The following is a 13,095-nucleotide window of genomic DNA, read 5'->3' on the forward strand; positions in this document are numbered from 1 at the left end:
CGACAAGTCCCGCTGCATGGACATGTTGCAGGAGTGGAAGAAGCGGGAAGGAGACGCCGCCACCATAGAGGTCCTGATGAAGGCTTTGCTAAATGCAGGGCTGAAGAGTGTTGCGGATGGTTTGAAGAGCAAACATCCACTACAAATCGCTAGATATGGGTAAGTGTTTATTGCTTCATCAAAGTTATTTTGTAGATAGTGGACCTAATGTGCCAACAGAAAACAGAAACATGATTCTTTCACAATTCACTACAACATTCCTCATTTCATTGGGGAATCTTTGTTACTGCCTGTCATTCCGTTGTTATAACATTAAGACAAGTGCCTAGGCTGGCACGGTAAATACATATCTATTTCTTGACTCAACAGGCAGACTGCAGCAACAAGGGGAGAAGGAAACTACCCTTCGTAAAGGTAACTGATATTTGCTTCCGCATGCTTTTATGTTATGCTAGTAAAAAACTGCATGTAATATTTTCATGGCTGCATGTAATGTGACGACAAAAAAATGTGTTTTATGCAACTTAGTAATTTCTTGCAAGGGACTTAACAAAGCAAACCATACCAACCACCCATTAATTTTTTTATTCATTACTTCGTACCATACCAACTTCATAGCTTCAATTACCCTTCTGTTTTCTTTTTGTTTCTTTGCCTCGAGCTTCATCCGCGCGTTATACGAATGTCAATCATGCATCATATGTATTGGTATTCTATGCAGTAAAGAAGAATCCGTTGGTGCGGCGGTGACACGTGCGTATCCAACCAACGACGCGTTCTTCAGAAAAATCAAGAACTGACAAGGCAGTCTTCACAACAGTAGCTTGTAGACAGTCTAAGTATTAAGTCTAATAGTTAGTCATTTCTTAGTCTAGTATTGCTTTTAAATCTCTGGCCTAGTTTGATTCTCAGTCAAGCAGGTATCCTGTAAACATTGTGGGCATAATTACCTTGTTCATGGCAGCAAAATGTAATCAACTTTAGGCTGTATAAACAAAGAAGAAGCACTAGAGTTTGCTGAACAAAGCTGACGTGCTATGACCGTGAAACGCTATAATACCGACTGTACAATGTAACTTCAGAATTGTATAACAAGTTAGGAGATAATTAACTCGTTTGCATAAACTACATCTTGACTTTGTCTTACCCATGTTTTCTATTGGGCCTTTTCCAAATTGCCCTCAGCTCCTTTGCATATACATTCAGAACCAAGTCTTCAACTGATATCCTCAGTGTCACTGGCGAAAGCCGGTGAATGCTGTCTGAAACGTCTGACGTTTCCAAAATCATATCCAATTGCTTTTTGGCGTAATAACCTGATGTGTTCCGTCAGAAGGTAGTTATAACGCCTAAAAGATGCAAACATAGAACATTATGGTGTCATAGTTAGGGGCCAAGTAGAGATTGATACACAGGAAACAAGTATGTCATCTGCCCGTTAAACTTGTACGCCAAACATACTAGTACATATTGGTAACTTCTGCAATGCCAGAGCTGTTGGTACATGTGCAGGCACAGGCGGTGTCAAAGAAATGGTCATCAACAAGACCTGACAAGACAATCCTCACCTGTCAGTGATCCACCTGTATGAACTTGTCAACCTGTGTGAACCTGACAATGTAAATACGGACTGTGTCAATTAGCGATTGGTCTTGGGAAGAGAGCTGTTATTTCTCTGTAGCACGCATGTTCTAGCACATAGTTTTATTAATGCCATTTAAACTCAATAAACCGATCGAAGAAGTAAGAAATGTTCTCCTAGAGCTGAACTTCAAGTGAGGGGTAGTCCTCATATACATTGTCTTCTTGTTTATTTGTTAGGAGACAAATACAGCAAAGTTGAATGTGAACCAGATAATGTTGCAAATAGCACCAATATTAATCGTGTACTCTATGAACTAATTCCATGATTACCTTTGTTAATTTAAGAAGGCTGTACACATCAATCCGTGGAGGGTGATTTGGTTTTTGGTCGATTGGTACTTTCTATTTGCACTTTGTCATTTGTGTGTTGGTTTGTAATAGAATAAGTTGTAAGTAAAGTTACCGATGGATGTTTTGGGGGATTTTAAAATGTGGTAGGTTATAGTAACATTCGTGATCATCATCATTTAATGTTGTGATTGCTTTCGTCAGGAATTCGGAAATTTTTCGGCGTTTATACATGTATCTTTTGGTATTTCTTTTGGTTTGGACTATAATAGGCTTATGTTGAAGGCTCAAATGGCTAACTTTGTGACTGAAGCCAAATTCTTTAAAGATCCTATGGTTTGTATTTGTCTTGCAATCCTGGGCCTGGAAGAGAAATGATTTGATTTTTGTCACTTTTAAAAGAAGCATTTCATTGTGGCTGTATGTTTATCTGTTTGTAATAAAACTGAGTTGCCCGTGGGATTTGTTATTTGTGTTTCCAGGCCACTTAAACAGGTTCATTATGAAGACGGCAATATCATCTGTTATACTTGTATACTTTCAGAGACTCATTCACCAATGCGTCCATTCCCGTTTTGTTTGTTGACGAGAAAAAAATCACATCTGATTACATATGTACAAAATTATGCAAACATGGAAATCCCAACATAGTATAGCGTTACTTACTACTATGATATTCTATGAAGAACACTTACACATCTACACTTTTCACAGATAATACAATACTGTCTCAATCACTGCACAGTGCAAAGATATTCCAGACTGTGATGAGACATCAGCGCATGCATGTATGCGGTCATACCGCCCCTCCCGTCCTACCTACGGTGCACCATTCCTCATGCCCGTAAGATACTCTAAATGTGTCGCTTCATTTTACATGATAATTTTAGTGTCAGGGTTCCTTGGGGTTTAGGTATCATCATCACTATAAATAAACATCCTGCCAGAATTGCCAAAAAATTCTTATCACTAGTCTGCCAATTAGATGCAAAAAAAGTTATAAGACAGAACTATCTCATCAATAGTAATGTAACCGGGTCACACCCAAACCTGAAGAAAAACATGTTTCCGTACCCAACAAGTTAGGCAAATCTTCGCGCTACGTCCCTCAGTTTTACAAACGACGAGCGAGGATCTAAACTTGTATTCTTCAAGCATAGTCGCGGAGATAGTAGTGGTCGGGATGTTGCTGCTCCCCCTATAGCTAACTTGTACAGGTGGTCCGTGCAGCAAACACTATACCTCAGATACGGAGAAATGTGACCTGGACCAGCCCTTAGCTCAGCAAGACAGCGTTGATATCAACATTAAAATGTGTTATTTGTATATTAATCAGTAATTTGTAGTTTGAAAATACTACTTCATCCAAGAAGTTAGACATATCTTTGCGATAGCGCAGCGCTACGTCCAGAGCAAACGACGAGCGAGGATGTAAACTTGTATTATTCAAGCAGATTTTGGGTCGCGGAGATAGAAGTTGTCGGGATTTTGCTCCCCCTATAGTTAACTTGTACAGTTGGTCCGTGCAGTAAACCCAAACCTGCTCAGCTACAGAGAAATGTGACCAAGACCTGCCCTCAGCTCAGTAATACAGCGTTGATATCAACATTTAAATCTGTTTATGAGACTTTGTGGCGCCCGGCAATGTTGTCACGTACACGATGTTGACCAACCCCGTGAACTCTGGGGAGGTCAAGGATCTTAACCTGAGCAGTAAACGCTACGCGTGCTCATCTACGGGGAATGTGACACCTGGGCTTTTCCTCACCTCAGTCAGACAGCGATTATTAATATCAACATTTAAGATATGTTCATAAGACTTTGTGGCGCGGCAATGTTGTCACGTACACGATGTTGACCAAGCCTGTGTACTCTGAGCAGGTCAAGGATCTTAGCCTGTACAAGTGGTCTGTGCAGTAAACGTTACGCCTAGCCTGTTCATCTAGAGGGAGTTTGACCTGGGCTTCACCTCAGCTCAGAGATACAACGATGATATCAACATTGAGTCTGTTTTAGAGACTTTGTGTCTGTGTACTTTGAACGTGATGATCTGCCCCAAAGATAGCCTGATCGAGTCATGAATAATAGCCCGGATATCAGGTAAAGGATGCAAACTTTGACATGTGGTCCGTGTAATAAACACTATACCTAATCAGCTACGGAGTGTGACCCGTACCTGCCTATGTTGATATCAACATTTAGATGTGTTGATGGGACATTTTTGGCGGGCGGCAACGTTGCCACGTACCCGGTATCGATCAACCGTCTTTATGTACTCTGGGCCCTGAAAATAGTCTGGCATCTAACTAAGGGGGCTGTTGCAAAATGTTTTGGGGGCGTGCCGGCCCTAGAGCCCTAGGCACTAGAAACAGTCTGGCATCTAACTCGGGGGAGGGGGGGAGAGATCGTTGCAGAATTTTGGGGCACGTTAACCCAAGAGCAGAGGAGTTGGCTTGTGTAGACCCTAGAAACAGTCTGGCATCCAGGCTAGATGTTGACCAACCCTGTGTACTCTGGACCTGACTTTATTCAGCCTTCCGGACGTTCACCCTTCGTACCACCTCCGTCTCCATAAATACCGTCGTTACCAGGTCTGGTTGGCGATAATATCGGCACATGAAAGAGTTTTAAATGCAAATGTTTGGTAGGTTTGAGGGGAGGGGCTACACTGTTCCTGTATATGATGATGATATGACGGATTTTTTTCAAATACACGAAAAGAATTTATCTACCAATTTTCATACTTAAAGCTTTAAATCAATAAAGGTTTAATGCAACGGTATTGACGTGATTGAAAAGGATGTTTTCCTACAGTCTAGTACAGATACCAAACATACACCTGACCTCCACTATTTAAAAGAGGTCAATGGGATAGTCCATGTGACATATCAGGAATAGTGAAGTACACAAAAATATTAGTCTTTTGTACTTTTGGACCCCACTACTAGAAGAGAATGGAATGGTCCAAATTATGTCAAATAAAGGTTATCAACAATGACGGTAGGCAGAAAGTTTACCTAAACGTTACATTGACTGATACGAAGGAAAAAGCAATCCTGATCACCTGTATTTTCACGTTTCCATATCAACATACAAAAGTAACGATATCAAATATATCACCCCATTGTTTGAAAGAGCCATTGGAATAGTCCACGTGATTTATCAGATACAGGGGAGTACAAAAAAATATTACCTTACTTAATTCTGTCCCCACTAGAAGAGAATAGAATAGTCCAAATTATGTTAGATGAAGGTTATCAACAATGATGGTTGGCGGAAAGTTTACCTAAACGTTGCACTTAGGGATACGTCCAAACTTTGAGGACAAAAACATGATCGCCTGTATTTTCCCCTGGCAAATAACATACAAAAGTAAGGATATCAAATACATTACCTCAATGTTTAAAAGGGGTCATTAGAATAGTCAACGTGATATATCAGAAACAGGGGGGTACGCAAAAAGATTACCTTACCTAATTTTGTCCCCACTAGAAGAGAATGGAACAGTCCAAGTAAAGTCATGTGAGAGTTATTGATCAGTCAAACAACAATGGCGGACAGGTAGGCGGAAACTTTACCCCACCGTCACACGTCCCGACCTAAGATAAGTCTATCCTTATTAGCCACAGTTGGGACAACGAGGAAGACACACAACTTTAATTGAAAGAACAACCAAGCCAAGCAAGATGTCTAAGAGGCGGATTGAACGGAAAAAGCTTGAACGGGTAAGTCCCCTTTACTTTCTTTGTGTAGTAGATTGCAATGAAACGTTGTGAGTTTTACCTAGCTTTGGGCGAGTTGCAATCACATAAGAAGAAGAGAGTCTGCTTAAAAGGCAGCATAGGCAGCAGTAAAGGTACAATGAGATAATTTTATGGATATTCATATTCGTGGCTAAATTGACTTTGATCACATCTGTAAAACAAAATACTTTGGGTATATCGTGCGCATGACCCAGCGTCTGTGGACTTTGAACGTCTGATGCCGAGGCTTGTTTGACTGTTTACCAGGTAACCATATCGCACCTGATAATTCTCAACAGGATTTGATGTAGGACTGTTGAAAGAGCAAATATTGACGAAGACGTTTTTATAACTGGCTTGATAATGGGTTAAAAAAATTGAAATAGTTGGACAGTCACGTGCCGCGTCAGAAAGTCTATTGCATTTATTCAACGAGGTCAAATTCCTTTTTTCTTTTCTCTTGTGAAAAAGACTGCCGGAAATTTTCGGTTACATTCTTTGGGCATAAGGCCATACTGATTTGATTATATGGATGACATCGAATGCGAACCCAAAAACTGATGCGAGCTTTCGACTAAAAGTTTGGCCATAGATAATACTGCCTTCATTATGAAATATAAGTGGTCAGGATGGTTGAACATAGGACTAAATACATATGATATATATGATGTATATACATACATATAGATACCGACAATTGGGTGTGCGTAGGGACCGGTTCATCGTACCAGTACAAACCCGTTTTTTTCTTGGAACGGTCCGAAAAACCATGGGGTTTCGCCGATTAGGAAATGGACACACCATATCGGCAATCGCTTGGGAGCTTCCCGGGCCAAGAAAGTCACTTTATAGTCATTTGTTTCTACAGTCAAAGATACAAAGGCAGTTAATTTTGATCGGATAGGATTATAAAACGCAAGTGGGAGTCTGATGCCCAACCAAACAAGTTCGTTTTAAGTATTGCCAATTCACAAGTTTTCATAGACAATCCCATGGATCTGAATCGTACCTGTACCTGAACTTTCTGTACTGGTACCCATCCCTACCAACACTTTTTTTTTCATTTTTTTTCTTTCACATCATTTTCTTCGACTTTCTACTTCCTTTGGTATTCTGTCACATTATCTGTTTTCCAATACTAATCTTACAGATACTTTGTACGATTTAAGCCATGGTCGAAAACGTTTTTAGGAAACCCCCGAAAATTGATGTGCGCGCGGATGTCATCCATATAATAAAATTAACGTGGCCTAAATACTAATCAAGCATGCAACTAACCCACACCAGGCCTATAGATATAAACCCACTTCCAATCGTTTACACAGAGTCCTGTACTACCTAGTTACGGCTTTTTAACTATAGACTATGATTTTTTAAATTGGGTACGTTTGAAGTTTCTGCTTTTTTTATGTCCGTCATATCTGAATGGCATGATGTACTATCGCTTTATTATATGTAAATATTCAACTGTACAGTGAATGTTTGATGGCACCAAATATCAGTATTGCTGCCTGGGATGTCCCCTGTACTGCATTGTTGCAATTTTGGTAAAATAAGATACCAAGCAAACTTGTAAATTTTGTTATCATTGAAAAAGGAAGGCTATAGAAGATAATATCAGTGCCTCGATACCCTTCAAAGTGTAAATGCGATGGTCGCCATACAACCTAGATACAGGAGAAGTTGTGATATTGTTGTGTTTTCTACCTGTATCCTGTTTTATTGGTGCTGTATTCTGATGATGAATTCCGCTTTCCTCTCTTTTTTAAATTTGGTACGTTTGAAGTTTCTGCTTTATTTTATGTCCGTCATATCTGAATGATATGATGTACTATTGCTTTATTACATGTAAATAATCAACTGTACAGTGCATGTTTGATGGCACCAAAAATCAGTATTGCTGTCTGGAATGTCCTTTGTATTGCATTGTTGCAATTTTGATAAAATAAGATACCAAGCAAACTTGCAAATTTTTTTATCATTGCAAATAGGAAGGCTATAGAAGATGATATCGGTGCCTCGATATCCTTCAAAGTGTGAATGTGATGGTCGCCATATAGTTGTGATATTGCCGTGTTTTCTACCTGTATCCTGTTTTATCACTGCTGTATTCTGATGATGAATTCAACTTTCCTCAGGAACTCATACGTGCAGCTGAATGTGGTGATATACAGAAGGTGACACGCCTGCTCCAACAGGGAGTGGATGTCAACTGTACAACCTGGGTGAGTAGCGAGGGATAGCTTTTTTACCTGTTTTCTCAATGACTAGGTGGGCGGGGAGGGGGCATGTCATCCTCTATGTCGCTGGGTCTTGATATACATGGCGTCTTTTTCGTTTCTTTCGATTGACGCACATTATCACCATTACCGCGAAGTCATTTATTCTTGGGCAAGGGCTTATTACGGGTGTTTGACATACTTGTGATTTCAACATCAGGATTATATGTGTTCATCATGATGGTATGAATAATCTTAGTTTCCATGTGATGGTGACTTCTGTTGTTACAGTTTGGAGTCACGCCACTTCACTGGGCAGCTTCAGAAGGACATGTTGGTGTTGCTGAACTCCTCCTGAAGGCTGGGGCACAGGCGGACAGTACTACTAAAGTAAGGGTCGTTGCTTACTGTAGGTGATTGCATATCTGAGTGGAGAAAGTCACGTATGAATTTGAGTAGTGTTTATCATTTTGGTTTGGATAGGTGTAATAAAAAAATATAGCATGGAATGTTATAATTCGATGTGCTGGTTTTAAGTTTGATAATGCAAATGTGGATGACTTCTCCCACCATGTAATGTCATCTCTGTTCCCGCTGTTACAGTTTAAATCCACACCCCTTCACAATACAGCTTCAGGAGGACATGTTGGTGTTGCTGAACTCCTCCTGAAGGCTGGAGCACGGGTGGACAGAGGGGATGTGGTAAGTGTTGATGATTAACTTCATATGTATTTTCTATCTTAAATGACACTTATATCCTGTAGTGACAAAGGTCCAAGTGTAAAACTTTCTGCTTCAATCATTTATCCATGTCTGTAGAATATCTGCATGTTGTCTAAGAATAAATTACTTACAACCATTGTGTTAATGCCTGCTGTTTTATATAGGACGGCGAGACTCCTGAGGACATAGCCGCAAGTGAAGACGTTCCAGACGAGCATGAGAAAGATCGCATCCTGGTAGGAAGGAAGAGAATTCTTGAGCTTTTCGCAGCAGCAAAGATGGCCGGGTAGGTTAAAATCTGGGTCGATGCTATGAATGGTGGTTTTATCAACAATCTTCTACCATTGCTTTGTTTGGAATAAAACAAGTTGATCATTTCAACTCACATTCAAAGACAATAAAAATGAGTCAATTGTATACTGCTTACTTTTCAGGACAGCGTTACTCATTACATTGAACCACGATATATTTATGCAGCAACTGTAAATGTATGTATATGACAATTCTATAATGTTTATCCTTCTTCTCGTTGTATTCTCCATGTGAAATAGCTAACTTAGAATGCTGTTTTGTCTCAGCCCTTACAGGCGCACAGTAGGCAACTTGGGTCCAGAAGGAGGTGAACTACAGACCGCGTCTTGTACCGTCACTGTACCGCCTGGGGCCGTTACCATGGAAACAGATATTACCTGTCAGGTCATCAACTTAAATGACGTCACTCTCCCCCTGAAGGACGGAGCGATGTTAGTGAGTGACGTCATAGAGCTGGGTCCGCCCGGGACAAGCTTCCACCAACCTGTCACTGTGCAGATGCAGTACAGCAGTGCGTTGTTAGGTGGCACCAGGGAGGCCGCTGTGTGGGTGACTGAGGACAAGTCGCATTGGATAAAACTTACAACGACCGAAAAAGTATGTGAATAAACAGAAAATCTCAAGAGCGAAATATTTTATATTTCTTGATTTATCTTTGTATTGACAAGCAATAATTTTTTGAAGGCCCATGGTCAATAAGTTAAACAAACTGAGTGTGTGGTAGATCAATTTGAGTGAAGTTATGATACACTTGAAATAATGTATAGATATGAATAACACTCCTGGCTACTGGAAGAACGTAGACAGATATAGCTAATGAAATGAATCCGTTTTCTAGAGCGAGAACAGGCTTGCCGTATCAGTGGACCATTTCTCCACCTTTGCCGTCATCAGTCACCCCAAGCAGGACCAGTTTACTGTGCCTGCAGAAGGCTGCACTCTGACGTCATCAACACAGCCTGCAGTACAAATCAGCTTCCCCAAACAGGCTGTAACCACAGCAACACAAGTCACAATACAGGTCAGAGTATCAACTCATAGCTACACTTGTTCTATGTATGCTGGTGTAGACAACATTAATTATAATAGTTTCCGTTTCATTTTAGCTCAATCAATTCTGAACAATTGCAAAAGATGTTGACGAAGGTTCTTGTTGCTATGCATTGCGATATTGTAATAACTCAAAACGGCATTGTCACCATAGGTCCAAGAAGTTCCCAAGCAAGCAGTTGATGACATCAAGGCAAAGAACCGGTCTTTCAACCACCTTATTGGCACCAGCCCGAAAGTTACTATTGAAACTGAGTCGGGCTCTGCAGTCCAGTTCCTCAAACCAGTCACAGTGCGAGTCCCACATCCTGAACACTACATGGACATCCAACATGAGGGACCCACCAAACTGAGAGTGATGTCATGTAAGGAGGGCACAGAAGACTGGACGGATGTGACAGACATCGTCACTAACATCCAGGTTACAGAGGAGTTTGTGGAGTTTAAAGTCACACATTTTACCAGGTACTGTAATTACCTTGCTACTTGATAGAGGGGATCTAGAGCGACGAAAGCAAGACGATTTTGAGCTAGTTCTACTGTCGAGTTGCTATTCTGACAATGTGGTTGCATCAGCACATGATAAGTTTCATGTGAGCATTTAGATAGTTTAGAAACAAACACCAACGATAGAATAAAATATAATTCTTTTAAAATCATTTATCACCAGGAGGTTGCAAGCCTTGAAAGTTCATCTGTTAACAGTTGGTAGAATTCATGATGAAAGATCTTTTCCAACACAATCAATTAAACACTTAACTGATTCTTTTACCTGTAAGATACCGGATTTTGTTCTCTCATGAATCTGCCGATTGACATTGACGTTATGCGGATTGTAGACACATGAATCTGTGATCAGTAAATTAAATGAATCGTTATTTGTGGCGTCTTCCGTCCCTATTCAGAGATGGTTGTCCAATACCTTGTGTCCGAATTTGCAGTTTATACATTCTCCTTCATACAAGTACACTTCCTTTCCAGGTTTATGGTAATCCTTGTTGATACCATCGGCGGTGACCCGCAAGAATTAGGACCAATCCCCTTACACCTTTGCCGATGGCTTGAACATCACAATCACACAGACCAGTCTGTGACTACACCAGGTATGTCTGTGTTCGTGATAAGTCTGTGTGTTTATTGTATATGTTTTATCTAGCGGAGGTCATCCACAAACTACATTACTGCTGGAAAAATCGGGCTAACGGGATGTCATGAGCTACAATGACTTAACGGTCAGATAAGCATGGCTTATAAACTAGCTAGCCATGACTTTATTACATCAAGAACATTAAAAATACACTACTTGATATGTAGAAGGGGAAACCAGGGAAAACGGTTGTTATTTTCATCCAGTAGACAGCAGTGTACCACTTGAAATACAGCTGCGTGGCCCTGGGATGCAGCAGCTGTACTCCCAGGCCTGCCGCCAGGGGGCGCGACCGGTGCACAACACGCGCGGGCTCGTGGTTGGTCAGTACAGATCCGGGAAGACTTGTGTCGTCAGGAGGCTGACGGGAGAGAAGGCTGTGGAGGATGAACCGATAACAGACGGCATCGACATTTCACCGAGCGTGATGACCACAACTTGGCGGAAGGCAAAAGGTATGAAATTTGATTGCTGGTCGAATTCGGGTCCTTCAACATATGAAATGCAAAAGACTCGTTTCTGCAATATCTTACATGTTCGTCAAGACTGTATATTTAAAAAAACATAGGATCTCAATATGTCTTCGCAGGATTTTTGAAAATGAAATGATTTAATCTAGTTTCAGCTTTGACAGTGTGGTGAACTATGTTTTATTTGCAGAAGAGCCTGATGAATTCAAGGAAACGATGGCAAATCGCTTAGCGGAGCAGCAAGAACAGGACAAATCAGAAAACCTGACATCGTCACGAACCGAAAAAGCAGTAGAGCAGCAGAGGGATGGCAAAATCTCTAAAGGTATTCAATAAATGATGTGTACACTGAACGCGAATGTTAACCTTAGTAAAGTTTGATTAACCTTAATAATCGTTCGCATTGGTATGATTCATGTCTAAGAACATGCAATGATACATAGTACCATAATAAAGAAACAAGGAAGCCCGCTTTGCCAACGCAGCAAAAGAAATCACTGAAAACGGGAGGCACCGACACACAGTCAACCGACTTTAAAGCTGGAAAATAGAAACGTTTTACCTATCATCTACATTTTTCAATTAGTTAGAAATGAATACATATTGGGAACGTAGACTGGTAATGTAGCCTTGAAACGTTTTGTGCTCAAGGCCGTCCTTTGTTTATGTCTTTGGGCCTTATTTATTAATGGCATTCACTAGTTGCTGAAAATGTTAGTTGCGCTACAACGAAGCCAAACGTTACCACCTTGAGACGGGCTGGTGAAGGATCGTTCAGGCACATTCTTTAGGTTTCAGGTAAACATAAAGTTTCTATTGCAGGGAGAGGAGAAGAAGAAGGCAGGGCTACGTCATCAGGACAACCACAGCACCAACAGCGACTGCAGGATGATGTCACAGTACAGCAAACACAGGACATTCCGGATGATGTCATGCCGAAAGTCAAACAGCTACTACCGAGTGACGTCGCGGTCCAGCAGCAAACACAAGACATTCCGGATGATGTCATGACGAAAGTCGAACAGCAGCAACCGAGTGACGTTATGGTCCAGCAGCAAACACAAGATATTCCAGATGATGTAATAATGAAAGCCAAAGAGCGACTCCAGAGTGGTGTAGCCGAGGAGCAGCTTGGAACAGCCGAACACCCGCGTCTCTCTATCTGGGACTTCGGCGGTCAGGCCACATACTACGGCTCGCATCAGAGCTTCTTCACCTACCGCGGGATCTACATCCTGGTCATGTCTCTGTTGCAGAAGCTGTCCGACCCAGTTCCTGATCTGGACTACAAGGCATCAGCGGACAACCTCGTCACTGGAAGAGGTATGTACCGTACATTTTAGTGCACTTAGGTGATGACAATGCAATCCGGTTGATCGGAAACAGGTCAATTTAAAGCTTAAGACTCTGAAGGCGTTTGGTTTGAAGATGGGAACTAAAATGGAACTTAGATTTAAGAAGTGTTAAAAAGGTGAAATTGTGAAGCAATCATTTACTGT

This window comes from Branchiostoma floridae, chromosome 12 (assembly GCF_000003815.2).
Source record: "Branchiostoma floridae strain S238N-H82 chromosome 12, Bfl_VNyyK, whole genome shotgun sequence".
NCBI lineage: Eukaryota > Metazoa > Chordata > Leptocardii > Amphioxiformes > Branchiostomatidae > Branchiostoma > Branchiostoma floridae.